The 26,749-nt window shown below is 43.6% G+C and overlaps 2 long non-coding RNA genes across 2 annotated transcripts; both read right to left on the bottom strand.

Annotated features, from left to right (window-relative positions):
* Positions 1-1,142: 1,142 nt before the first annotated feature.
* On the bottom strand, positions 1,143-3,952 carry LOC133168534 (uncharacterized). The gene is made up of 3 exons (XR_009718230.1): positions 3,831-3,952; positions 3,075-3,231; positions 1,143-2,095 (listed from the first exon to the last, which is right to left on the bottom strand). It is a non-coding gene; the product is annotated as an uncharacterized LOC133168534 (long non-coding RNA).
* A 710-nt stretch (positions 3,953-4,662) lies between these two features.
* On the bottom strand, positions 4,663-6,062 carry LOC133168417 (uncharacterized). The gene is made up of 3 exons (XR_009718208.1): positions 5,582-6,062; positions 5,244-5,362; positions 4,663-5,172 (listed from the first exon to the last, which is right to left on the bottom strand). It is a non-coding gene; the product is annotated as an uncharacterized LOC133168417 (long non-coding RNA).
* Positions 6,063-26,749: the final 20,687 nt, after the last annotated feature.

The raw sequence follows: 26,749 nt of genomic DNA, 5'->3' as shown, positions 1-26,749 counted from the left end.
TGCGGCTCTCTGCCCCTAGTCGCCGCCCCAGTGCGGCTCTCTGCCCCTAGTTGCCGCCCCAGTGCGGCTCTCTGCCCCTAGTAGCCGCCCCAGTGCGGCTCTCTGCCCCTAGTCGCCGCCCCAGTGCGGCTCTCTGCCCCCAGTCGCCGCCCGATTGCGGCTCGCTGCCTCTAGTCGCCGCCCGAGTGCGGCTCTCTGCCCTTAGTCGTCGCCCGAGTGCGGCTCTCTGCCCCTAGTCGTCGCCCCAGTGCGGCTCTCTGCCCCTAGTCGCCGCCCGAGTGCGGCGCTCTGCCCCTAGTCGCCGCCCGAGTGCGGCGCTCTGCCCCCCCGCCCCCCCGCGTGCCGCCGTGGGGGGTTGGGTTTTTGGGACGTCGGGAGCCGTCCCTTGTGGGGGGGGTTCTGTCATGCCTCGTCTCCAGTTTTGTTTGTGTCTGTGTGCTCGCCCCTCCCTTCCTGGGTGCCCTTGATTAATGTAACCACACGCACCTGCCTCTCGTTACCTGTGATGTATTTAAGTTCTGTTTGCGGGTCACTCCCCGTCGGAGCATTGTGCGTAAGATGTGGACAATGCATGAACCACGGTCACGGTTTGTTTGGTTCCTGTCTTTTGTTTCACGCTTTGGTCTTTTAGTCTAGTTAGTTGGTTGTTTAGTCACGTCAGTTTGCCGAGTCTTTTGAGTTTGCTGCAATAAACCCTGGTCCAAGCTGCACTTGGTCGCCCTGCTCCATTTCTCTACTCCGCACCGTGACACTGCCCTTTGCACTTCTTGTCTTTGTTTCCCCTAAGAGCGCTTTGCATTTCCCCTTCTACTGCAGATTTTTAACTTCAGTGTGCACACAAATTACTTTTCTTACATGGTATACCAAAATTAAACCCCCTGGGGCCTCTTTTTCCACGTTTTCCAATTTCTATCGGCTCCGCACTCCTCCGCTCTGCCAATTGCGGTCTGCTGCAAGCCGTAAATTTTATCAGACTTTGAGAGGAGTGTGTGCTATTACAGTGCGCCTCGCCAATCGGAATCGAACCGTGACGACTTGGGTACGACCGCAGAGCACCAGTTTGCCCCGGTAAGTTACCCGAAGAGTATCTCTCTAAGAGGCTAACGCGCCAGCAGTCAGCCGAGGGAACCTCGCAACCCGCACAAACTCCTAATCTGATCAGTGCTCAAATAACGTGGTCTGCGCGCATCATTGTCTTTGGCGCCCTGGTCCCAGAACCAGCCGGTAATTCTCCCACATTCGTTCACACAGCTATGGATGCCAAGGCTGCACACTCCTCCGCTCTGCCAATTGCGGTCTGCAGCAAGCCTCCCATTTTCGTGCGACCTTTATAGAGACAAATGCCCCCACCAAACATCTCAACGACCACATTGGGTGTGATCTCAACGTCCCAGTATGACCCCGGGAATTGTGCCTCTGGTGGCTTGGTGGTGCACGTCTCTTGTCGCACAGTGTTCAATCGTACCTGTGTTTTCGCCTCAATCACACAGCTAAAATTTCCATCCTCCATCGGATGTGTCGCCAAAAGAAATTCCACGTTTTATGGGACTTTCTATTATTATTCTCTCGTGACAGCCGATCAGTAATGTCTAAGACATCCTGTCCTGTTTCACGTGCCCTCTCTCTCGGGGCATTTTTCTTTATCATTCATCATTCACACCAGACATGTCACTCACACTGTTGTGCACATTCCCCATTACGTTTTATGCTATTTTTCCATTTTTATTTGCCTTTTTTCCTTTTTTCTATTTTTATTGAACATTTTCATTTTCCTATTGGGGCTACTCCAAAATCCACATCTCGTCGACATCCAGCTAGGGGAGACAAATCCCCCCCTTTTTCGCCAGCCACTGGCACACCAGGCCCATTAACTGTCCCGCTTAGGAGCCACTCCATCCCCCCCACACCAGTGACGAGCACCTCGTAATACTGTGAGTGAAAGCTTCTCACCTCAAACTCAGCCTGCCGGCCGGACGCTCGACAGTCTTTCTTTGTCCTTGCCAAAGGTCAAAGGTGCCTCAAAGCCAGGCACCGTTTTGTAGTCGTCCACGGCTGCAGGCGGAGTCTCGGGATCGAGTTTTCAGGGATCCTGGCACTGAGAGTGACAGACTTGGACATCAAACTTGTACGACTATCTCCAAATGTAGCTGCTGCCATCCATTCACTAGTAACATTTGTTTACCAAAAGTCAAATTCTCCTAGTAACAGCGATCTCGTCTTTATATTGTAAGTCCTGCAACTCATCCTATTTTCGAGCTACGTTTTGTCTATAGGTCAAATTTAATGGGACAGTACATTGTGTCTTCAGTATCATTATTCAAAATTAACTCAGAGGTCTGCGTTCCACATCTAGCCCTGATCTACGTCTTGATCTCTCAAACTTTATTACCTGTGTCATGCTTGCTCAAAAATGTGACTTAGAATATGGTGCTGTGAATTTCCAATCTCCCCGATCAAAGTGGATCCCGCTTCTCAGCTCTCCTTTCTCATACTCCTGTTAGCCTGCGATTGTTCAAATCAAAAATGTTATTTTCTTTTAACTGTCTTTCTGTTGAACCTCTAAATATCTCGTGTTGCTAACCTATCTACTCCAGGAAATGATTTTAAGGGTCTTAAAGAAAGGACCAACAGATTACTCCCAAGTTCTCCTCATTATTTACGAGTTAGCCCCCCTTTCTTCTCTCACTCCCTCTTTCTATCTGTCTCTGGCCGCATTTGTGGCGTCCTGCCGTAAATTACTGCTGCCACGGCCCAACTGTTTTCCCAAGACTCACAGGTACACATACATTAGTATTTTAGTGAGTATTGCAAGCACGCCCTCTCTCGCCTATTTGCAAACTGTTAAACATTAGTGCCAGTGATGTTTCAGTTTCAATCATGCACGTTCGCTGTTGATCATGCACCCTTTGCTCATTAACATTTGATCTCCCCTCGTCTTGTCTCGGTTCTCATCGACATTGACCTCTACCGGGGGGGGGCACACCAGGCCCATTAACTGTCCCGTTTAGGAGCCACTCCATCCCCCCCACACCAGTGACGAGCACCTCGTAATACTGTGAGTGAAAGCTTCTCACCTCAAACTCAGCCTGCCGGCCGGACGCTCGATGCTCGCACCCAGGCGAGCGAGGGCTCCCCGAAGGACAAGAGAACTGTTCGTGACGCCAAAAATTGTGGTGAATTCTCTTCGATGGTCAGCTGGTCTTCCAAACAAAATGGTGAAAAAGTGGCTGGCTTGGGGAAGGAAAACTTCAGTCACACACTGCTGATTGGGGAAAGATTTTATTCAACCGATGTCAGAGAGAAGTGTCTCGTGCCCTAGCCAAGATGTCGAGACCCTTTGTCCACTCTCGCCCTAAAGCTTATCCTCTTGCGCTTCCCTCCACGCGGGAGCGCGCAGATGGGGCTGTTGGCTGACTTATGACCCCGCAGTCCGCCTCCTTAACTCTACACGGTGTGTATCTTAGCAGTTGTTAATGGAAACCAGATGTGTCTGGCGCCAATGAGCCTACAAGCCCCCAAACAATCCCACACGAACCTGACCCGAACATGACCCGGTCACACTTAGGCTTACTAGTGAGATAAACATTGCATGATACAAATACACAACAATAGTACTTTGGTTATGAGCAAACATAGTAAAGCGATTTGACAAACCGTTTCACTAGGCAGAAAGAAGAAAGATTTAATTTAATTATATTGCAATGCAAATTAAATTTTCAAAACCAATTTCTCACCTAGTTGCGGCTGTTGAAAATCTACACAGTTGGAAATTATGTAATGTTTTATTGTAGGAATTAATTTCTCAGATTTCAATATGATATTTTCCTTACCTTGGTCATGAGAAGAAATCGATTATTGTTTGGAATCTGCCATATCAGCCCATCATGCACAAAACCTGCTGTAAAATATTTGTAGGCATCCAGACTCTTGTATGCCTTAAGGCAGTGGTGCGTGTCCATGATGCAAATTCAGGCCTCATTTGCATTAAAGGGGAAGCGCAGCACCAAAAGCGTATTTTTGTCTCTGGACAGCCGTACGCATCGTTGGCATCGTCGGCATCATGGCGATGGTGGTGGCGAGCGTCTATCTGTTGGTGCTCGTCACCCTGGTGATCAGCGCGCTGCAGAACGATGAGCCACACTTAACAAGCAATGGCACCTGTTTCAACCACTAAAATCTTTTTCAACCTTTCTTTGCGCTCAAAGTGGAGAAGGAATGGAACAGTCATGCATTTCAGTTAGAAATGGGAAGCGGTTTTGCCACTTTCTGTGGCGCAAGTGCTCCGAAAAGATGGCTCAGTTCACCCTGGTGCGAGAGCAAAAGCTCCTATTGCCAACGTTAACGAGCAGTTTCTCAGTCACGACTCATTTTGAATACTGCAACCCCGCTTATGTCGGGAGAGCTCCGGTAGTTTCAGTCATAACTTGTCGTACAATGCCGGTTATATCGCGGCGCTCCGGTAGCACCGCTTTTGGGTTGGAAGCGGGACAGGTATGGAATTTTGAGCCAAGCCGCAATGTGGTCAAAGATGGCAAAGGCGAAGCGCAGCGTGACCAAGCATTGTGTAAGCAAGCCCTTTTGTGTGCGCGCGCGTGCGTGCGTGTGTGTGAAGATAATATACAATATGCAAACACTCAACTCCATCAAAGGGACAGAATCATAAAAACTCTGCTGCATTTTATTCTCGAGAAGCATTTCCTGAATCCTTTCCTGAAACTTCTTTTTAGGGCCAGGTTTACAGGTGCTTTTTTCCCCCCTCATCATCCGTATTGCAATTCTTAAATACCACGGGAATGAACGAGTTCCCTATATTTTCTGTCTATTTCAAGCTCCTGCCGCATTCGCTGGCCTGCTGTACGTGCTGGTCAGTCACAAGTACTTTTTGGGCTACATGGGACAAAGCTCACACTTTCTTGCATTTATTTGAACACGCAATAAAAGCCCGAGTGAGTATAAAAGTGTACAATGCAGCATTTCTATTATTCTGCACTAAGCCTCAGCATTGGAATAGAGTCGAAACTTGAACTTCCTCTTGCTGAATCCCAGCCATTACGAGCAGTCAAAGGGTGCGCCTGAGTGGTACTTGAGCGAGAAGGAGGCCTCGGTCCTCGCCAGCCTAGTTCCAGCCATGTTGCGGGCCGCCCATCTGTCAAACGTGTCGGTCAGGTCCACCTGGGCAAGATGGACCCCAACGTCAGCTTGGCAAATTAGGCCAACCGTTCCGCTGTGAGAGTTTTACCTACTTCCAGATCGTAGCTTTCACCCACCACCGACGAGATGGCCCGGTCCAGAACCGCCTCCATGTGCCACCGGACCACGGGGTCGGGGCCGCGCAGACACATGACGTAGTGCTTTGCGACCTCTGCAAGGAATCAATGTTTGTACCAGTGACGTGCGGTGAGGGTTGGGGTTGGTGAGGCACTGACTCTGAGTCAGATTTACAAAGGTACTGTATGACGCTAAGGCAGACTCACAAGTCAGATTTACATGCATACATGGTTGTTATCCCATTCTTGATTAAATTTAATAACATTTTAAACACACCACTGTACATTTAAACACACCACTGCAGTATTCTTACCTTTACTTGTAAATGAAGTCCATTCTCCTGTCCTTCTGGACGAAGATCTCGATGACAGGGAAAGCAATAAAGTCGATTTTTGGCAGCACAACCACAAAACCAGTCTTTTTTAGAGTACCAATCCTTTTGAAACGAACGTGTTGTAGTCCGTCCCGGGAGGCCCGTAGTTTGAATTAATCCTCGCAAATCTGGCGTTGGTCTTCCCTTACTTATGGTTTCTTGCTTTGACTGGAAGTCAAGTTTTGAAAAATTTCTTATTTTCGAGATTATATCCTCCATTGTCAGGGAAAATAGAGCCAAATAGCAACGCGTTAGCACCGGATGTTGTTGGTTGTTTTTCTTTTCTTTCTTTTTCTTTTACTCTCGCATTTACTTGAGTCGTAAACTATTAGCCGCAGGCTCACTATCGCCCCATCTTCGAGGTAAAGGTACTGGCTGCCTCAAGGCCCGTATTTTCCCGCTGACTGCAAGCACGCGCCGTTTGCACGTGCTCAGTACAGTGTGTGAGTGGTGCACACTCACACGCTCGCCCTGAGAGGCACTACCTGTCACTGCCTCAGTCTCCATGATTCTCGTCTCCCGTTGCACTGCCTCACCTTTACCCGGGGGCCGCTGGACGTAGATTCTGGGTGAGGCTGGGCCGCAGCAGGTTTTTCACAAGAAAAGCTCTTACAAAAACATTCCAGTGTTATCAAATCTCTTTGTTTATTCATCCTTTTTTGTCTTAAAAAATTTAAATAAATTAACAACTCAAGAAAAAAATAAATCAGTAAGAAATAAAATGATAACAATAATAATTCAGCAGATATAGAAGACTGAATAAACCAAATATAGTTGCTGACTAGAGAAATGTAATTATTATTCAGATTCAAATGTCTGTATTAACAGCTCTTTAACCTGTAACTTTCTGAACATGAATGGAACATTGAACATAAACTGTTATGAACATGGCTTCTTCTGCCTACTTCTTACTGCTAGAGACCTGGCAGCGCTTCCTCTTGCATAGCTGAGCCACATTTGGCTTAAGGGAGGAGGCAGTCGAGACCCTCAGTAGGGCTTGAAGATGCTCATCTGTTAGTCTGGACCTGTACTTGGACTTATTGAAGTTCAAGGTAGAGAAGAGCTTTTCACACAAGTATGTGCTGCCAAAAAGACACATGATCCGTTTGAACATTCGGGAAAGCTCAGGGAAGCTGGGGGGCAATTCTCTCAAAAATTGCCCAAGCTTGTCTGCTTTCCCACTCACCTCCCTGAACTTGGCTTTGAGTTCAGAGTTGCACTGCAGGTCAATGAGCTCCATCTGAAGCACATCAAAGCAGAAGGGGTCTGCAAAAATTTGAAATGTGGTTACCGTTTTTTTCCGTGTATAGTGCGCCCCCATGTATAGTACGCACCCTAAGAATGGCATGCTGATGCTGGAAAAAAGCTTGTACCCATGTATAATACGCACCCAATTTTTATGAATTTTTTTTAAGAAAAATTTAAAATTTTTTTTTTTTTTTAAGTCCCAATGATCGTCACACACGCAGGGAGGCAATGGGTCCCATTTTTATAGTCTTTGGTATGGTCTTAACTAGGCTGGATGTAATTTTTTTTGTTGGCGTTGATTTCTCCGACTGCCCCTAAACACACCACCGCGCTCCGTGCGCGCATGGGCTGCGGACGTGAAAAAGGCGGCTCTGTATGGGAGAGACGTTGAAGAGGAATAAAAACACCCTTGGAAACCAAAACTTGCCCCTCGTCGTGACTCGGAGCCGCAACAAATGTTTCGGATTTGTGTAGGGTACATTGTGACAGACAGCAAACTAGCAGGTGATCGAGCGAGCGTCTGATACAAGAGCATTGCGGTCGTATGGAGCGTGTTTGAAGTGAACAGCAGAGACGAAAGGAACAAGGCAAAGTGTTGTGAAATAAAATATTACCTGTAATACGCATTTTGTTATTTGCTGATTGAAACTGCTAATTAAACTGTGAATTGAAACTAATAGGAAGAAAACATATCTTGCTCTTAATATAGCTGACGTGTCTTGCGCATACGTTCTGCGCATCTGTAATGGCGGCCTCCGTATGACGTCCGGTCCGCGATGGAGATTAAAAACAAACAATATTTGACAATAACACACCATCAAGGATTGCACCATCGCATCAAACGATGTGTCGTCAATTATGGATTTTTTTGACTAAGTGTGTTGGGCACGATGGCTGAATGCGATGCGCGATTGACACCAAACAAGAAGAAAGGTGAGTTTTATTTCGGGGGAGATTTGTCATGTCTCGTCCCCAGTTTTGCTATGTGTCTAGGTTGCCATAGTTTCTGTTCGCGTCGCCCCTCTCTTCCTGTGTCACCTCAATCGATGTAACGTGTTTTGTATTTAAGTCCTGTCTGCCCCTCGCTCACCGTTGGATCATTGCATGTGTTACTGTCATTCTGTTCCTGTCTTTGGTAATGTCACCCTGTCTTTTTGTTCCACGACTTTGTCGGTCAGTTCTGTTGTTGGTTTTGTTGTACCATGACTTTCTTTAAAAAAAAAAAAAAAAATTAAAAAAAAAAAAATTAAAAATTTTTTTTTTTGTACCCATGTATAATACGCACCCCAGATTTTAGGACAATAAATTAGTTAAATTCTGCGCACTATACACGGAAAAAAACGGTACTTCCTCGCTGAAAATCAAGGCAATTGTGTTTGTCTAATTTCTAAAGAGACGGTTGCCTTGTTTAAGGATTTCAACCTAAAGAGACACTAGTAGACTAAACATGCTGACACATACGACAAGCTAACAGGGAGTAACCGCGCTGATAAAGTGAAGCAGCTCCAAGCTGAAATGGCATCACAACAGCGATTCTTCACGCGGGGCTGTGAGTCAAAATTAAATCAAAATTAAATATTACTTAATATTACTTAATATTAAATATTACGAAGTGGCCATGTTAATACTGTTGATGTCATAAACCTGTAGACATGACACAAACTATTACTTTCTGAAAGATATTGTAAATGACAAGAGCAAAACTCACTTGTTTTAAGTTTTAATAATATCAGACAAATTTGCATTACTTATAACTCCTGTTTAAAATGTTCATGAGGCAAAAATACTTTTAAACTCAGGTAAACTAAGGTATTTCAAACAGTTTGTTCAATGTTATCTGACCCGATCCTACTCTACGGAGCTCTCTTTCACCTCCGTGGATGGAAGTCGGGGGCCGGCGCTCGGCCGGGTGGCTGTCCGGGGACGCCGCCACACGCCTGGAAGTCGACGCCGGTGCTTGGGCCGTGTGGCGGTGAACTATTTATGTTATAGTTATTTGATATATTTTATTTCGTGTAGCAACTTGTATATGTTTTTATCGTTACAGTTCAATAGTTGTTGGCTCGTTGAACTTTTCTTTTGTTAAACAAAGAGCCGTTTACCAAACCCACGTCTTTCTTTGTATTTTGTTAACGCTACAATATAGTTATATACTAGATCTGTGGAATAACGACGAGGCTGACGTCAGGGCGCACGCGCGGCGATGTAGACAGGAATTTGATTGATGGATTTAATGATTTGGAGTGACACAGATGGTTTGATAATAGGGGTGTAACGATACATCGATACACATCGATTAATCGATATTATGCTCTACGATTTATTAGCATCGATGCTAAAGGTAAACATCGATTTATATCGCCATGTTTGACCTCGGACATTAGACGCGACTTTATTTTGAAATCCAGTTCATTGTTGCTCGCTTCCTCTTTCCGGTAGCAGTGCGCCCGGCGTTGTTGTGTTGTGAGCAGAGCAGGCACGTGAAAGGGGAGTCGACAACTAGTACGCAGCTCCTGGGCTGGTGCTATGGCTAGTGTCCAAAAAGACGAGGAAATTTGCTCCCCTTTAGACTTCAAGTCATTCGTTTGGAAGCACTTTGGATTCCAAAGAAAAGATGGCTCAACGGACAAGACACGTGCAGTTTGTAAATCCTGCCATGCGGTGATCAAATATTCAGGGAGCACAAATCTCGCCGCACATTTAAAGAAAAAACACGACATCAAAGTTCAGTGTTAAAATAAGCAATTTGTATACTACAATACTCGTAATTTCCTAAATAAAGAGTTTGCAGTACCTTGTTGATTTTGCGTATGAATTGTTATAAATCAGGATATTGTTCTATATTTTTTATTTAAAAAAAATATCGATCGTAGAGCACTATATCGCGATATATCGTGAATGAATCGCAGCAGGCTTTAAGATATCGGCAAATATCGTATCGTTGTTCTTTATATCGATATTATATCGTATCGTGACAAAACCCGCGATTTACACCCCTATTTGATAATATTATTCCTTATATAATAGTTATTTGATATATAATTTATATATCGTTATATGGGCCTGTGGAATATTGTGAAGTGCAAGCGCCGTCAGCGGCGCGCACCCGGCCGACATTGTTGACATAAAGGACGATCGATGGATTTAATGATTTGGAGTGACACAGATGGTTTGATAATACTATTGCTAATATAATAGTTATTTAATATATAATTCATATATCATTATATGGGCCTGTGGAATATTTTGAAGCGCAACCGCTGTCAGCGGCGCGCACCCGCACATTGTTGACATAAAGGACGATCGATGGATTTAATGAATTGGAGTGAAACAGATGGCTTTGTAAACGTGATATTTATGTAATAGTTATTTGAGAAAACTCTGATTGTTACGTCAGGCCCGTTCTCAGCTCTTCGTTTGTGTTTATGTCACGTTAGCATACCTATCGTTTAGCGGCTAAACAGGGGTGGGCAAACTACGGCCCGCGGGCCGCATCCGGCCCACGGGGCCGTTTAATCTGGCCCGCCAAACCTGAATAAATTGCATTAATTTTTTTGGGGTAATTTTCCCTGCAATTACTATGTTTCCCCAGTAGATGGGGAAGCGCCCGCCCGCGCATTTACTCCCGGGAGCCGCGTCAGAAAGCTCGGCGCACACTCACAAGTGCGTGTGCGTGCGTACTCAGTAGTACGTAGTAATTTCATCTATCAGTGCCAAATTTCGAGTGTAGGCTGTGACGTCAATATTCTCGTAATTCGTGCGCTGAGTTTTCAGATACAGTTTTACGCTAATGCCACCCAGAAACCTTCCCCTGGAATCCTTCCATTAAAATGAGTGGCCCGAAGAAAAGAAAGGTGGAGAGTGAGTGCCGGATGTTAAAAAAGAGTAGACAATTTGGCTCGACCTACGTGTGTGAGAAGACGTTCAGCCACATGAACGTCAACAAAGCCCGTCACAGATCTAGGTCAACGGACCGACACCTCGGCTCTATCCTAAAAATTACCACAACAAATTTTACTCCAGACTATGATGCACTAGCCAAAAAGGGAAACCAACAATACTATTGATTTCTTTATTACTTTATTTAGATGTATTCTTTCACCGATTCTTCAAGATGATGTATTTGGTCAGAATGTTTTCCGTTGGATGTGATTTTGCCTCATTAGATAAACATTAGGGGTGTAACGATACATCGATACTAGGGGTGTAACGATACATCGATACTAGGGGTGTAACGATACATCGATACACATCGATTAATCGATATAATGCTCTACGATTTATTGGCATCGATGCTAAAGGTAAACATCGATTTATATCGCCGTGTTTGACCTCGGACAATAGACGCGACTTTATTTTGAAATCCAGTTCATTGTTGCTTGCTTCCTCTTTCCGGGAGCAGTGCGCCCGGCGTTGTTGTGTTGTGAGCAGAGCACGCACGTGAAAGGGGAGGCGACAACTAGTACGCGGCTCCTGGGCTGGTGCTATGGCTAGTGTCCAAAAAGACGAGGAAATTTGCTCCCCTTTAGACTTCAAGTCATTCGTTTGGAAGCACTTTGGATTCCAAAGAAAAGATGGCTCAACGGACAAGACACATGCAGTTTGTAAATCCTGCCATGCGGTGATCAAATATTCAGGGAGCACAAATCTCGCCGCACATTTAAAGAAAAAACACGACATCAAAGTTCAGTGTTAAAGTAAGCAATTTGTATACTACAATACTCGTAATTTCCTAAATAAAGAGTTTGCAGTACCTTGTTGATTTTGCGTATGAATTGTTATAAATCAGGATATTGGTCTATATTTTTTATTAAAAAAAAAAAAATCGATCGTAGAGCACTATATCGCGATATATCGTGAATGAATCGCAGCAGGCTTTAAGATATCGGCAAATATCGTATCGTAGTTCTTTATATCGATATTATATCGTATCGTGACAAAACCCGCGATTTACACCCCTAATCGATACACATCGATTAATCAATATAATGCTCTACGATTTATTGGCATCGATGCTAAAGGTAAACATCGATTTATATCGCCGTGTTTGACCTCGGACATTAGACGCGACTTTATTTTGAAATCCAGTTCATTGTTGCTTGCTTCCTCTTTCCGGGAGCAGGGAGCAGTGCGCAGCGTTGCTGCACATGAAAGGGGAGTCGACAACTAGTACGCGGCTCCTGGTGCGGTGCTATGGCTCGTGTCCAAAAAGACGAGGAAATTGGCTCCCCTTTAGGCTTCAAGTCATTTTTTGGAAGCCCTTTGGATTCCAAAGAAAAGATGGCTCAACGGACAAGACACGTGCAGTTTGTAAATCCTGCCATGCGGTGATCAAATATTCAGGGAGCACAAATCTCGCCGCACATTTATAGAAAAAACACGACATCAAAGTTCAGTGTTAAAGTAAGCAATTTGTATACTACAATACTCTTGTAATTTCCTAAACAAAGAGTTTGCAGTACCTTGTTGATTTTGCGTATGAATTGTTATAAATCAGGATATTGTTCTATATTTTTTATAAAAAAAAAAAAAAATCAATCGTAGAGCACTATATCGCAATATATCGTGAATGAATCGCAGCAGGCTTTAAGATATCGGCAAATATCGTATCGTAGTTCTTTATATCGATATGATATCGTATCGTGACAAAACCCGCGATTTACACCCCTAATAAACATATTTCATAAATCTGACCTGCAGGCGCTGAAGTGATGGAAAATGTTATTCATCATAACAGTGTTGTATTTAATAAGAATCATTGATAGTAGTTTTTTGGTGAAATATTTTTTTAATGCTGTTAATAAATGCATTTGTTTTCAAAAAGCTTTTTTTTATATCCATGCTTTAGTATCTACTAAAAGTAAAAACCTTTTATGCAACGACCTTTACATGTCATTTACCGTTTTTTTCCGTGTATAGTGCGCAAAATTTAACTAATTTATTGTCCTAAAATCTGGGGTGCGTATTATACATGGGTACAAAAAAAAATTGTAATTTTTTTAAATTTTTTTCTTTTTTTTAAAGAAAGTCATGGTACAACAAAACCAACAACAGAACTGACCGACAAAGTCGTGGAACAAAAAGACAGGGTGACATTACCAAAGACAGGAACAGAATGACAGTAACACATGCAATGATCCAACGGTGAGCGAGGGGCAGACAGGACTTAAATACAAAACACTTTACATCGATTGAGGTGACACAGGAAGAGAGGGGCGACGCGAACAGAAACTATGGCAACCTAGACACATAGCAAAACTGGGGACGAGACATGACAAATCTCCCCCGAAATAAAACTCACCTTTCTTCTTGTTTGTTGTCAATCGCGCATCGCATTCAGCCATCGTGCCCAACACACTTAGTCAAAAAAATCCATAATTGACGACACATCGTTTGATGCGATGGTGCAATCCTTGATGGTGTGTTATTGTCAAATATTGTTTGTTTTTAATCTCCATCGCGGACCGGACGTCATACGGAGGCCGCCATTACAGATGCGCAGAACGTATGCGCAAGACACGTCAGCTATATTAAGAGCAAGATATGTTTTCTTCCTATTAGTTTCAATTCACAGTTTAATTAGCAGTTTCAATCAGCAAATAACAAAATGCGTATTACAGGTAATATTTTATTTCACAACACTTTGCCTTGTTCCTTTCGTCTCTGCTGTTCACTTCAAACACGCTCCATACGACCGCAATGCTCTTGTATCAGACGCTCGCTCGATCACCTGCTAGTTTGCTGTCTGTCACAATGTACCCTACACAAATCCGAAACATTTGTTGCGGCTCCGAGTCACGACGAGGGGCAAGTTTTGGTTTCCAAGGGTGTTTTTATTCCTCTTCAACGTCTCTCCCATACAGAGCCGCCTTTTTCACGTCCGCAGCCCATGCGCGCACGGAGCGCGGTGGTGCGTTTAGGGCAGTGCTTCTCAAATACCGTTTTTTTCCGTGTATAGTGCGCAAAATTTAACTAATTTATTGTCCTAAAATCTGGGGTGCGTATTATACATGGGTACAAAAAAAAAATGTAATTTTTTTTTTTTTTTTTTTAAAGAAAGTCATGGTACAACAAAACCAACAACAGGACTGACCGACAAAGTCGTGGAACAAAAAGACAGGGTGACCAAAGACAGGAACAGAATGACAGTAACACATGCAATGATCCAACGGTGAGCGAGGGGCAGACAGGACTTAAATACAAAACACGTTACATCGATTGAGGTGACACAGGAAGAGAGGGGCGACGCGAACAGAAACTATGGCAACCTAGACACATAGCAAAACTGGGGACGAGACATGACAAATCTCCCCCGAAATAAAACTCACCTTTCTTCTTGTTTGTTGTCAATCGCGCATCGCATTCAGCCATCGTGCCCAACACACTTAGTCAAAAAAATCCATAATTGACGACACATCGTTTGATGCGATGGTGCAATCCTTGATGGTGTGTTATTGTCAAATATTGTTTGTTTTTAATCTCCATCGCGGACCGGACGTCATACGGAGGCCGCCATTACAGATGCGCAGAACGTATGCGCAAGACACGTCAGCTATATTAAGAGCGAGATATGTTTTCTTCCTATTAGTTTAAATTCACAGTTTAATTAGCAGTTTCAATCAGCAAATAACAAAATGCGTATTACAGGTAATATTTTATTTCACAACACTTTGCCTTGTTCCTTTCGTCTCTGCTGTTCACTTCAAACACGCTCCATACGACCGCAATGCTCTTGTATCAGACGCTCGCTCGATCACCTGCTAGTTTGCTGTCTGTCACAATGTACCCTACACAAATCCGAAACATTTGTTGCGGCTCCGAGTCACGACGAGGGGCAAGTTTTGGTTTCCAAGGGTGTTTTTATTCCTCTTCAACGTCTCTCCCATACAGAGCCGCCTCTTTCCCGTGCGCGCACGGAGCGCGGTGGTGCGTTTACGGGCAGTCGGAGAAATCAACGCCAACAAAAAAAATTACATCCAGCCTAGTTAAGACCATACCAAAGACTATAAAAATGGGACCCATTGCCTCCCTGCGTGTGTGACGATCATTGGGACTTAAAAAAAAAAAAAAAAAAAAAAGGTAAATTTTTTTTTTAAAAAATTCATAAAAATTGGGTGCGTATTATACATGGGTACAAGCTTTTTTCCAGCATCAGCATGCCATTCTTAGGGTGCGTACTATACATGGGGGCGCACTATACACGGAAAAAAACGGTAATTAAATTGTGTATTGAAACTAATAGGAAGAAAACAACTCTCGCTCTTTATATAGCTGACGTGTCTTGCGCATCCGTTCTGCGCATCGGATCCATAGTGCGCATGCGCAGTCATACTGCCTCCGTATGACGTCCGGTCCGCGATGGAGATTAAAAAACAAACAATATTTGACAATAACACACTGTCAGGGTTTTCCAAAACTATCTTGATCATATGATTATGTGGGAATGTATGTAACCAGTAATGAATAACCTTGGTAGATTAGTTTTAAGCTTATGTTGGTGTGTAACCAGTAATAAATAACCTAGCTTGTTCCATCCTACACAATGTCGTGAAACATCCCCTGCTCTGCTAATCTAGAGGTCAAGGGCTTTTTAACTTGTCTATTCAGTCTACTGTCACCCCCACCCTTTTTCTCTTAATAAAGATGCTCTTGTGGGAAGCGAGAGTCAGACGTCATTCGATCATTGCTGTACGCACAGTGACGAATGGACTCTCCGCCTGCAGGTGCCCAAAAAGACTTAACTGTCTCCCATGTGGTTCTTGCAAAATAAGTTAGAGTGAGCACCACCCTAACATTTTGGTGCCGAAACCCGGGACCCTCATACCCACCATCTGGCTGACGGAGGACGACACGCTGTACACCGTCGACGGGCCAGCGTCCATTTAGCCGGACCTGGTAAAGAAAGACCTAGGAAGGAAATTCTTCGCTGGGCCAGCATCTTAGGTCTGCCTTCGTCTGACAGATGTGGATTGGCGGGACCCGGCTGAACAGCGAATCAAGGAGACAAGTAAGTTAAAGCCCTAAAGTTGTGTGATTGTGTTGTTGTGAGACGCGTAAAAAGTTAAAAAGGTGCACGAGATACGGCTTTGGTTTGTCCGAGCTATGAGATACGGCTTTGGTTTGTCCGAGCTATGAGATACGGCTTTGGTTTGTCCGAGCTATGAGATACGGCTTTGGTTTGTCCGAGCTATGAGATACGGCTTTGTTTTTTCCAAGCTAGGAAACAGCTGGGATTCTAGTCCTAGTGGAAGGAACGGGCTAAGAAAAAACAGGTTTTTTTTTTTAACTGAAGGAGGGCGTAGATTCTCTTTTTGTCCGTTTTTCCAAGCTGTTTGGAAGGGTTTTTCATCCATCCTGGATAGGCCTAAAAATAAAAAGCGCTGGAGTTTGTGTGATTGAGAGTGACTGGTAAGATAAATTGACTAAATAGCAGTTCCAGCATTGATCCACGGAAATAATACACGCTAGTAATTGTTGAAAGGTCAATTTAAACTTGCATTGAGGATCCTCAAAGAAAAAGAATAAATTAAAAAAAATTAAAAAAAATTGTATAAATTTAAAATACCAAATTAAGATGGGAAATAAAAACGGTAAATCCCTAGCTCTTGATGGAGATGAGAAGTACATGGCGAGTAAATTTGTTAATTGTATGCCGAAGTGGAAGAAAAAGTATGGAGTAGAAGGGAAGTTGAAAGTTGAAGTGTGGAAGATAGTGGTTGATGTCTTGGAGGAGAGTGTGAATAGGAAGTCAGAGGGACTGAAAAAGAAAAGAAAAGAGAAAGAATTGATTTGTGCTAGAATATGGTTGAATGCTTCACAAGAGAGAAGAGAACAAATCCAAAAGACAAAAGATAGAAAGATGAAAAGTGATGAAGCTGCGACCGGGTTTGTCAGGCCGGAAGACAATGAGGCCACAGTGCGCAGGCGCACTGTCCCGGATACAGCAGAGGAGCAAGAGAGGCTGTCCGCTTGTGCGCAAAACTTGTATCCAAGCTTAACAGACCTGCGCCATCCCCCATATAACAGCAAAAAAGGTCAGGGTCAAATGATTAGAAGCCCTGTACAAACAAGAGGTTTGACCACTGCTGCTAGATTTTCCCAAAATTTAGACAATGTTGATGTGTGCCCAATGATCCAAGTGCCAAACCCTATTGTAGGGGAAGGCCAACCTCCACATACATATGTTTTTCGGCCATGGACTTTGGAAGAGGCAAGGAAAGCAGTTGAAAGGGTTACCCCTGTTGCTGAAGACCCAGAAAAATGGGCAGAAGACATGGCTGGAATCATACATTCCTATAGACTAAATGGGCATGAGGCAGGAGAAGCTGCAATGTCTTCCTTGGGAAAAGACTGGGCAAAGGTTAGAGGAAATTACACAGGTAGAAATAATCAAGGGCCTTTTCCCTATCCCGTTGAGGGAAATCAATTGGGAGGGGAGTATGCAGCACAATGGAATGATCTTGTGCAAAGAGTGCGAACAATATTTCAAAGACAAGTGAATTATGGTCATTTGGCAGGAATAAAACAGAAGCCTGGGGAAGATACTGATGATTTTCGCTTGAGATTTGAAAAAGAATTCAGGGTGCATAGTGGCATCCCATTCAATGATGCAGCTGAGAGTGCTTATCAGCAACAGTTTAAAAATGCGCTCCTTACTAATTTCCGCCCTGAAATAGGCAACTGGGTGAGGAAACATTTGGTGGAAGTAGATATTGCAAGTGTGACAACAACTATGCAATGGGCCAGACATGCTGAAAAAGTGATAAAAAAAGGCAAAAGTTCTGATGTATTTCATCTAGACGTTAATGACCTAGATGAAGATACAACAGTCTTCTTCCAAGGGTCCCAGAGGGGCAGAGGAGGTAGAGGCCAACAAGGTCGAAGGCCACCATACAATTCAAAAACCCCACCAGATTCTGGCAACTGTTGGAACTGTGGGAAACGAGGACACCTTGCAAGAGTGTGTTGTTTTGCAAAACAAAACCAATCAAGGGGGAGAGGGAAAGCCAAATTCTCAGCATGACTAGATTGCCCCCCTATGACCTCTTGTGCTCCTACAAAGGAAGAAATAGTAGATGTCCATACAGCATGGGACATTCTGAGTGCATTAAAAGAAAAAACATACGTTACCTTAAACATTGGAGGAAGTGAAGTTGAGTTTTTGTGTGATACCGGAGCTTGTAAAACCGTAATAAAAACTAAAGTCCCTAATCTGAAGGCCTCCCAAAATACAATTTGGGTGAAATCTGCTGATGGGCAGGTACACAAGGAGAGTATCTCCAATCCAGTTGTAGTGAGAGATGATGAAACAGGAGTCATAGCTTCAGTCTCGATTGTTCTATCGCCAAAATGTCCCATAAACCTGCTGGGACGAGATCTGATGACTCGGTTGGGAATTGCAATAATTCCAGTAAAGGATGGCATGCGAGCATGTAGAGTGAGAGACGTAGACTCATATGCTGCACAAGCAGGTGAACAGATTTCCTGCTCCTATGACATCACTCCCGAACGGAATCCCAAGCTACCAAGCAGATTGCTGAGTGAAGCTCGAAAACAATTTTCACGACCTGAATCAGAAATGACTTGTAATCAATTACATGTCACCATGAATATCCTCACTGATCCACATGATGACTATATTGAAAGTTTTCTCAGTGACACAGAAGTAACTTTAACAATCACTACTCTGTACACAGATCGCGGGTCATTTGCAGCTTCTGCTGTGCTCCTGCCCGCTCCTCAGAAAGACAAATACAAGTTGTCGGCTGTACCCCACATTTCATTGTTCAAACCTCACAGTATAACATGGGCAGATGTGGGTTGCCGAATTAAACTTGCTAGATCTGTCACTGATTATGAGGACAAAGGTGATGGGTGGAGCTACAGTACCAGTTGCGACATGTGGAAGCAAACAGTGTGTGAAGTAGCTGTCGGTAGGGCATGCGCTTGTGCGCTAACCTGACTAGTTGACATTTGTTTGAATGAGAAGGAGGAGGAGGAATTGGCTGGGCTTCCTGAAAAACTGTGGACAAAGGGGCAAATCTGATGTAGGATTTTTAACGTCCATTCCACCAGTACAGATCAAACCAAGATCAGAGTGGCGTCCAAGAGTTAAGCAATATCCTTTAAAACACGAGGCAATAAATGGGATTACCCCTGTTATAAATTATCTTTTGACAGGAGGAATCATTAGGAAGTGCTCAGATTCTCCTTGCAACACTCCTATTTTTCCAGTCCAAAAGGCCAATAAAATTGATTGGCGAATGATACAAGATTTACGAGCAGTGAATGATGCAGTGCAGACAAGAGCACCTAATGTGCCTGACCCACACACACTTCTGAACACTTTGAAACCTAACCAGAAGTTTTTCACAGTAATTGATCTTAGCAATGCATTTTTCTCAGTGCCAATTCACCCAGACTCACAGTTTTGGTTTGTGTTTACCTTTAAAGGACAAAGCTATACGTACACCAGATTGCCACAGGGATTTGCTGATAGTCCAACTATTTTCATTCAAGCTATCATGGCCTGTCTGGCTGATTTTCAGATGTCAAACAAAAGCCAACTTCTAGTTTATGTAGATGATCTCCTGATAGCCTCTGAAACTGAAGCTGCTTGCAAGGAAGACTCCTTAGCATTGTTACACTTTCTCTGCAAAACAGGGAATAAAGTGAGCAAGAACAAGCTACAATGGGTCAGACAGGAAGTGAACTATTTAGGTCACACTTTGTCAGCTTCTGGAAGACAGATACAGAGAACCAGAAAGCAGATCATTGCAGATGCACCGAAACCTGAAACAAAAAAACAAATGATGTAATTTTTGGGGCTCTGCAATTACTGTAGAGCATGGATCCCACATTATGCGGAAAAGACACAGCCGCTGCTGAACATTGTGCATGGAGTCCCCATGGCAATGACAGAAAAAATAATGTGGACACCAGTAGCAGATGATGCTTTTGTGGTGCTGAAACAGGCTCTGATAGAAACTACAACTCTTATCTTGCCAGACTACAATAAAACCTTTGTGCAAACAGCAGACTGCAAGAATGGTTTTATGACCTCAGTGTTGCTGCAGAGTCATGGCAGCAAACTAAGACCAATTGCATTTTATTCAAAAAAATTGGATCCAGTGGCTCAATCTTTGCCAGACTGTGTCCAAGCAGTGTGCGCGGCAGCACTTGCAGTGAGACAAGCTGCAGATGTGGTGCTCTTTCACAAAATGGAGCTGCTGGTTCCACATGCTGTAGACGTGTTGCTACTACAAAGCAAAATGAACTTTTTGTTGCCAGCCAGACACCTGTCTTACACTGCTACACTTCTGTCACAACCACACATTGTGATAAAAAGGTGCACAGTCCTTAACCCAGCAACGTTGATTCCGTTGCCAGGGGATGGTACCCCACATAACTGTTTGGATGCCACGGAACATCTACAGCTGCCCAGAGAAGATTTACGTGACACACCACTTGACAAAGGGGAAAGGTGGTTTGTGGATGGGTCATGTTCAAAGGATCCTAGAGGGAACAATCAAAGTGGGTATGCAATTGTGAGATTGCCAAACCAGATTGTTGAAGCAGAGAAGCTTCCATACAACAGGTCAGCGCAGGCTGCTGAGCTAATTGCGCTAACAAGAGCTTGTCAATTAGCGGAAGATAAGGAAGTCACTGTATACACAGACAGTCAGTATGCGTTTTCTACTCTGTTCTATTTTGCGAAACAATGGGAGCGCAGAGGGATAACAACATCGACCGGTAAGCCGGTTACCCATGCCTCCTTGTTAAAAGACTCGTTGCAGGCCATTCATTTACCTGCTAAACTAGCTGTGTGTAAATGTGCTGCTCACACCACTGGCACAGATGAAGTCTCAAATGGAAACAGATTAGCAGACAAAATTGCTAAAGAAGCAGCAGCAGGGAAACATGGACATGAATTCTTTTTAATAGATTCAGAGGACATGCAACTAATAGATAAGACTATACTGACAGATATGCAGGGCAATGCTCCAATGGCGGAAAAACGAATGTGGACGACAAAAGGTGCAATGATGGATACAGATAATATCCACCGCATCAATGACAAACCTGTTTGACCAAAATCACTTTTTAAGGCAGCAGCGATTGCGACTCATGGGCCTTGCCATGTGTCGACAGGAGGGATGAAGTCTATCATACATCAACAATTCACTACCTTTGGTTTAGATGCTTACTTAAAAAAAAATTGTAAAGCATGTCCTGTTTGTGTGAAACATAATCCACTAGGAAATATGAGACCTAAGAGAGGCTCATTTCCAAAACCGTCTTACCCATTTCAAATCATACACATGGATTTTATTGAGCTCACACAAAGTGGACCTCACAAATACTGCTTGTTAGAGTGGTGCTCACTCTAACTTATTTTGCAAGAACCACTCGGAGACAAGTTAGTTGTTTTGGGCACCTGCAGGCGGAGAGTCCATTCGTCACTGTGCGTACAGCAATGATCGAATGACGTCTGACTCTCGCTTCCCACAAGACCATCTTTATTAAGAGAAAAAGGGTGGGGGTGACAGTAGACTGAATAAACAAGTTAAAGCTCTTGCTTGACCTCTAGGTAAACAGAGCAGGGGATGTTTTACGACATTGTTTAGGATGGGACAGAGTTAGGTGGTTTATTACCGGTTACATACCAACGTAAGCATAAAACTAATCCACCTAAGTTATTTATTACCGGTTATATACATTCCAAGATAATCATAGATCAAGATAGTTTGGAAAACCCTGACATATCCCTCCTGTTTTATCATATGATTATGTGAACCCGATCAATCAAACATAAGTAAGTAAGTAAATATAAAGAAGAATAGCAAAAAACTATAATAAAAAAGATCAATAAAAAACGGAGACGACAGCGGACGGGTTGGGGAGCGTGCAGGGTGAAACACGACAAAAACAACAAACAATGATAGCAACAACTTCCAGTGAAGATGAGGTTTTTCCTCAATACTCCAGTCCAAACTTATTGTGTGGTCTAAAAACCTGCTGGCCGATGTTAAATCGCAGGAAAAGTCTCACACGGTCCCTCTGCCTTAGGCGACCATAATGCTATCAATAAGAAAATATAAATAAAGCCACGATCCGTTCCGAATGAAGTAGGACCCGTCCAATGGTACAGCCATGTTGGCAGGAGAGCCCTTACACCTTGAAATGGCTCTCCCATCCTGGCACACAGCGGTGATGTCCAAAGCTCCCATCCAGTTCCCTCCTGGAGAGCAGTTGTCGTGAATGCATCCGTGGGTCTTGTTTTCTTGGATGAAACACGTGTAGTCCATTCCAGGTAGCGTCCTGGTTTAGGCCACTTGTGGCATCTGTCGTCCTCCAACAGTCACATTGGGATTAATCCAAAATAGTTTGATCACAGATTCATTCCTGCGAGTCCAGGGCGGTAGGGGTAGCGTCACTGACTGACAGTACGGTGTTGATATCAAACTCCTCCCATGAATGCCATACATTTCGCTTCAGTGACATTCATTGCTCTGGCCTCCAAGTGAACTTGTGTGGAGCAAGGGGAGTTTTTGGAAACACAGATAACATCCCTCCTGTGTGCGCGCTCCCACAGTGACCTTCACATACCGGTACCAAGCGTTGGTTTTGTATGGGTTTCTGGGGTCTCATGACCAGTCCTCAAAGTTCTCATCGTGTGACCATCGTTTCCCACGGTCAACATTATCACTTGGTCTGTTCAGATGTGTCCATAGACTATAGCATGCTCCAACCAGAACGCAGCAGAGGATCCACCTGGCATGTGGAGCCCCGTTGCTATTAAGATGACAAGAACACCGAGACATACCCCCGCCTAGCGGAGTTGGGATCGTTGTTCGCAGACTTTGTCACCGTCCCGAAATGAGGGGTCCAGCACTCCTCGTAGCTTGCAGTGGCTAAGGTGAATCCAGTTGGGTCTTTCAGCGATCTTCACTGCGGAGGGGGGTAGTCAGCAAGACTTGGAATGGTCCCTCCCACCATGGCTGGCCCAGTTCCTTCTTTTGATGACCTTGATGTAGACCCAGTCTCCTGGATTGATGGGGTTGTCGACCTGTGAGGAGGAAAGATCAGGCGGCAGTAAATTTGCATTGGACATATCTTTCGGTTTGAGGGACCTGATCATGCTACCTATGTTCTTCATCTGCTTTTTGCAACTCTTGTAGTCAATTGTAATGCCCTTTTTAACGAGGCAGATAGGAGTGTTTGAAAGAAGAGTTTGAGCACTTCCTAATGATTCCTCCTAACCAAAGACCGTTTATGACAGGGGCTTTCCCATTTATTGCCTCCTGTCTTAAAGGAGATTCCCTTATCCATGCCGTCTTCTTCCTAACACGTTCGCACACACACAGGTTGTGCACATAAACGCACACACACCGAGCGCGCACCCAAGGCTCAGACAAACGACAACAGCCTGACACAACTTTACAGAGATTACGCACGAACACAGAACACAGACAAAGGGATTCTATACATCTCTCATGTAGCTCCTTTTGATAGAACCTCCTTTTGGTAACTGTATAGCGGACTGTTCCGCATATAATCCCTTACTCAACTCCCTTGCTTCTACTTTTCCATGTCGGTGCAGTCGTAAGTGATCCCTACTGCAGTCATTGTCTTGTTAACTGTCGCCTTGTGCGACTCCTATGCATGATTGTGTGAAAGTCAAAAATTTAACGTATCCAACATTCTGACCACCCAAACTCCACCGTGGTGCAACGAATTTACTATTTTATTGAGTAGGTACATTGAGCAACCTAGCTTCCTCTTGACTGAATCCACTTTAGTCCAAATGTCCTATTCTAAAATGTATCTAACTCAATTTCTACTTCTTATGCCTGATGAGCCAAAACATCAGATCTCGCTCTTGTTTCTCTCCGTTTTAGCCTATTTGTTTTGTCCAATCTGTTCAATCTCTGACCATGATGCTTCTCTCTGTAGCTCTACGCATTATTAAATTTTTATCAAATCTCCTCAGTTCTGTCAAACCCAGTGCACAATGAAGCTCCTTTCCACTTTACCCCAAGCCCCACGAAGTTTCAGCACGGAGTGCGATTTGGCCGTTGGACATTTCAAGTCCATATCTTTTGCCGCACCTCACCCTCTCAAGATGGTGTTCTTTTGTTGTTGCTTCAGAGCCAACACATCCATCACTCTCGAATGAGTCCATTGTTCAAATGTCCATTTTGTCTTCAACATTGTGAGTTCCTCCACTTCTCACTGTCTTTTCTCGTCCCCGAGGATGTCGTCTTTTCTCCGGAGTGTACTTGCCCCTTCCAAGCACAACAACAGTCTTTCTTTGTCCTTGCCAAAGGTCAAAGGTGCCTCAAAGCCAGGCACCGTTTTGTAGACGTCCATGGCTGCAGGCAGAGTCTCGGGATTGAGTTTTCAGGGATCCTGGCACTGAGAGTGACAGACTGGGACATCAAACTTGTAACCAAATGTAGCTGCTGTCATCAATTCGCTAGTAACGTTTGTTTACCAAACTTCAAATTCTCCTAGTAACAGCGATCTCGTCTTTATATTGTAAGTCCTGTAAGTCATCCTATTTTCGAGCTACGTTCTGTCCATAGTTCCTATTTAATGAGACAGTACATTGTCTTCAGTATCATTATTTAAAATTAACTCAACGAGGTCTGCGTTCCACATCTAGCCCTGATCTATGTCTTGACCTCTCAAACGTTATTACCTGTGTCATGCTTGCTCAAAAATGTGACTTAGAATATGGTGTTGTGAATTTCCAATCTCCCTGATCAAATTGGATCCCGCTTCTTAGCTCTTCTTTCTCATGCTCCTGTTAGCCCGCAACTATCCAAATTAATAATGTTGTTTTCTTTTAACTGTCTTTCTGTTGAACCTCTAAATCTCTCTTGTTGCTAACCTATCTGCACCAGGAAGGGTCTTAAAGAAAGGACCAACAGATTACTCCCAATATCTCCTCATTATTTATGAGTTAGCCTCCCTTTCCTCACGCGGGTGCATATCTTGTCAGTTGTTAATGGAAACCAGATGTCTCGTGCCAATGAGATCATGGACCAAGGCCCAAACAATCCCGCACGAACCTGACCCGAAACATGACCCGGTCACACTTAGGCTTACTAGTGAGATATACATTGCATGATACCAGAATAGAATTTTACCACAGTATGACACTAAATGTATTAGAAAATCCATATGTCGTAAAGGTTTGTATTATTACTATCTTCCACTATCTGTCCTATTCACTCCCTCCTTCTGAGGCTTGACAACGCCCATGCCTCACACCTTGACAAACGTTTTGGGAGAACGTGTTCTTCACTACATATGATTCCATCATTTAATTTGACTTTCTTTTCAAAACGCTTCTCAATTTCCCAGTTCACACATCTTCTGCATGTGTTACTGGTTCTCCAGTTTTTTTCTCTAGTTAATCATTAATCCAAAAGCTATGTTTTTCATTTTAGCATTCAACTTACTCAAAACCACTCTTTCAGCAAAGTTGCTCTACTAATTTTCCATAGTAGTCGCCAACAGCTTCAACCATTCAACCTGTATTTTCCTATCATTCAAGGCAATCATTCATCAATGCTCATTTGCATCTCACACACAGTCTCCAAAAAGGAGTCTTACCATCACATTGGTCTCAATTCATCCAAGCTCACCACACAACATCCATATACCATTTTCAACTCAAGGTTCCTGATAGAACAATCCACCAAAAAAAAACTCAACTCATAAAAACTGCTGGCAAATTAATCTGAATTTTTCCTTTGTTTTTAAATTTAAAGAACTCAATTTCTCAGATTTAGCTCGCATATAGCAGTTTGTATAATTTTATAACACCATCAATCAATTATTCCTATTAAATGTAGCATTGCAATGTCTTAAATTCACAATTTTGCTTCTTCCAATTCCTGAAAGCATGTTCTGTCGTTTCTTTTTCAAATTTCTCATGAGGGCTCAACACTTAACATGCACTAGTGTGGATCAATTTCTGCTCGCAAACACATTTTTCTCTTTTCCTCTCATTTTTATCTTTCCAAATCGTTTCTGTTCTGCGGTGCAAATTGGATAGACCACAGTCTAACAAATTTCTTTACACTGAAAGTTTAGCCAATCTTCATCATTTTAACACACATGCACAGCTCTCGCGCGCGTAGGGCAGGTCCCAGCACCAATGATTCGTCACAGGCTGGCCATTTCCTGTGGTCGATCATGAGCTAGTCCCTCCCACGCACACAAGGACAGTACATTCTAATTTTTTTTATTTATCTTCAAGTTGCATTCATTTACCACTTGATTTGCAAATTCTAACTTTAGTGTACACACACAATTTGATCTCTGGTCATTTGTCATTGGGCATACAAACAGCATTGTCATACTTCTTGCATGGACAAGAGCTCTAATAATCCAAAAAATGTTCCAATAATCTGACAATGACATGTTTTGCTGTCATATGGGCATCTATTCTTTCTTTCTCTGTATTAGCATGAGGGGTCAAAGGAGAGGAAGCTTGTCATGCTGTAAATGTGACTTTTCCTCTGCCTCTTCCTCTGCCCCTTGACTGGCACCGTTTTTCTTTTTCTAAAACACTCTCTTGACCAGTGTCCACGTCTCCCACAGTTCCAACAGTTGTCAGAATCTGATGGGGGTTTTGAATTATATGGTAGCCTTCGGCCTTGTTGGTCTCTCTCTCTTCCTCTCCCCTTTGGGAACTTTGGGAGAAGATCGTTGTATCTTCATTTAGATCATTATCATCATCTAGATGAAATACATCAGAACATTTGCCTTTTTGGATCACTTTTTCAGCATGCCTGTCCCACTGCATAGTTGTTGTATACAAGTTTTGCACACGAGCGGAATGCC

The sequence above is a fragment of the Syngnathus typhle genome, linkage group LG15 (genome assembly GCF_033458585.1).
Source record: "Syngnathus typhle isolate RoL2023-S1 ecotype Sweden linkage group LG15, RoL_Styp_1.0, whole genome shotgun sequence".
NCBI lineage: Eukaryota > Metazoa > Chordata > Actinopteri > Syngnathiformes > Syngnathidae > Syngnathus > Syngnathus typhle.
The sequence above is the reverse complement of the archived record's forward strand: the minus strand, read 5'-3'. Positions and strand labels throughout refer to the sequence as shown.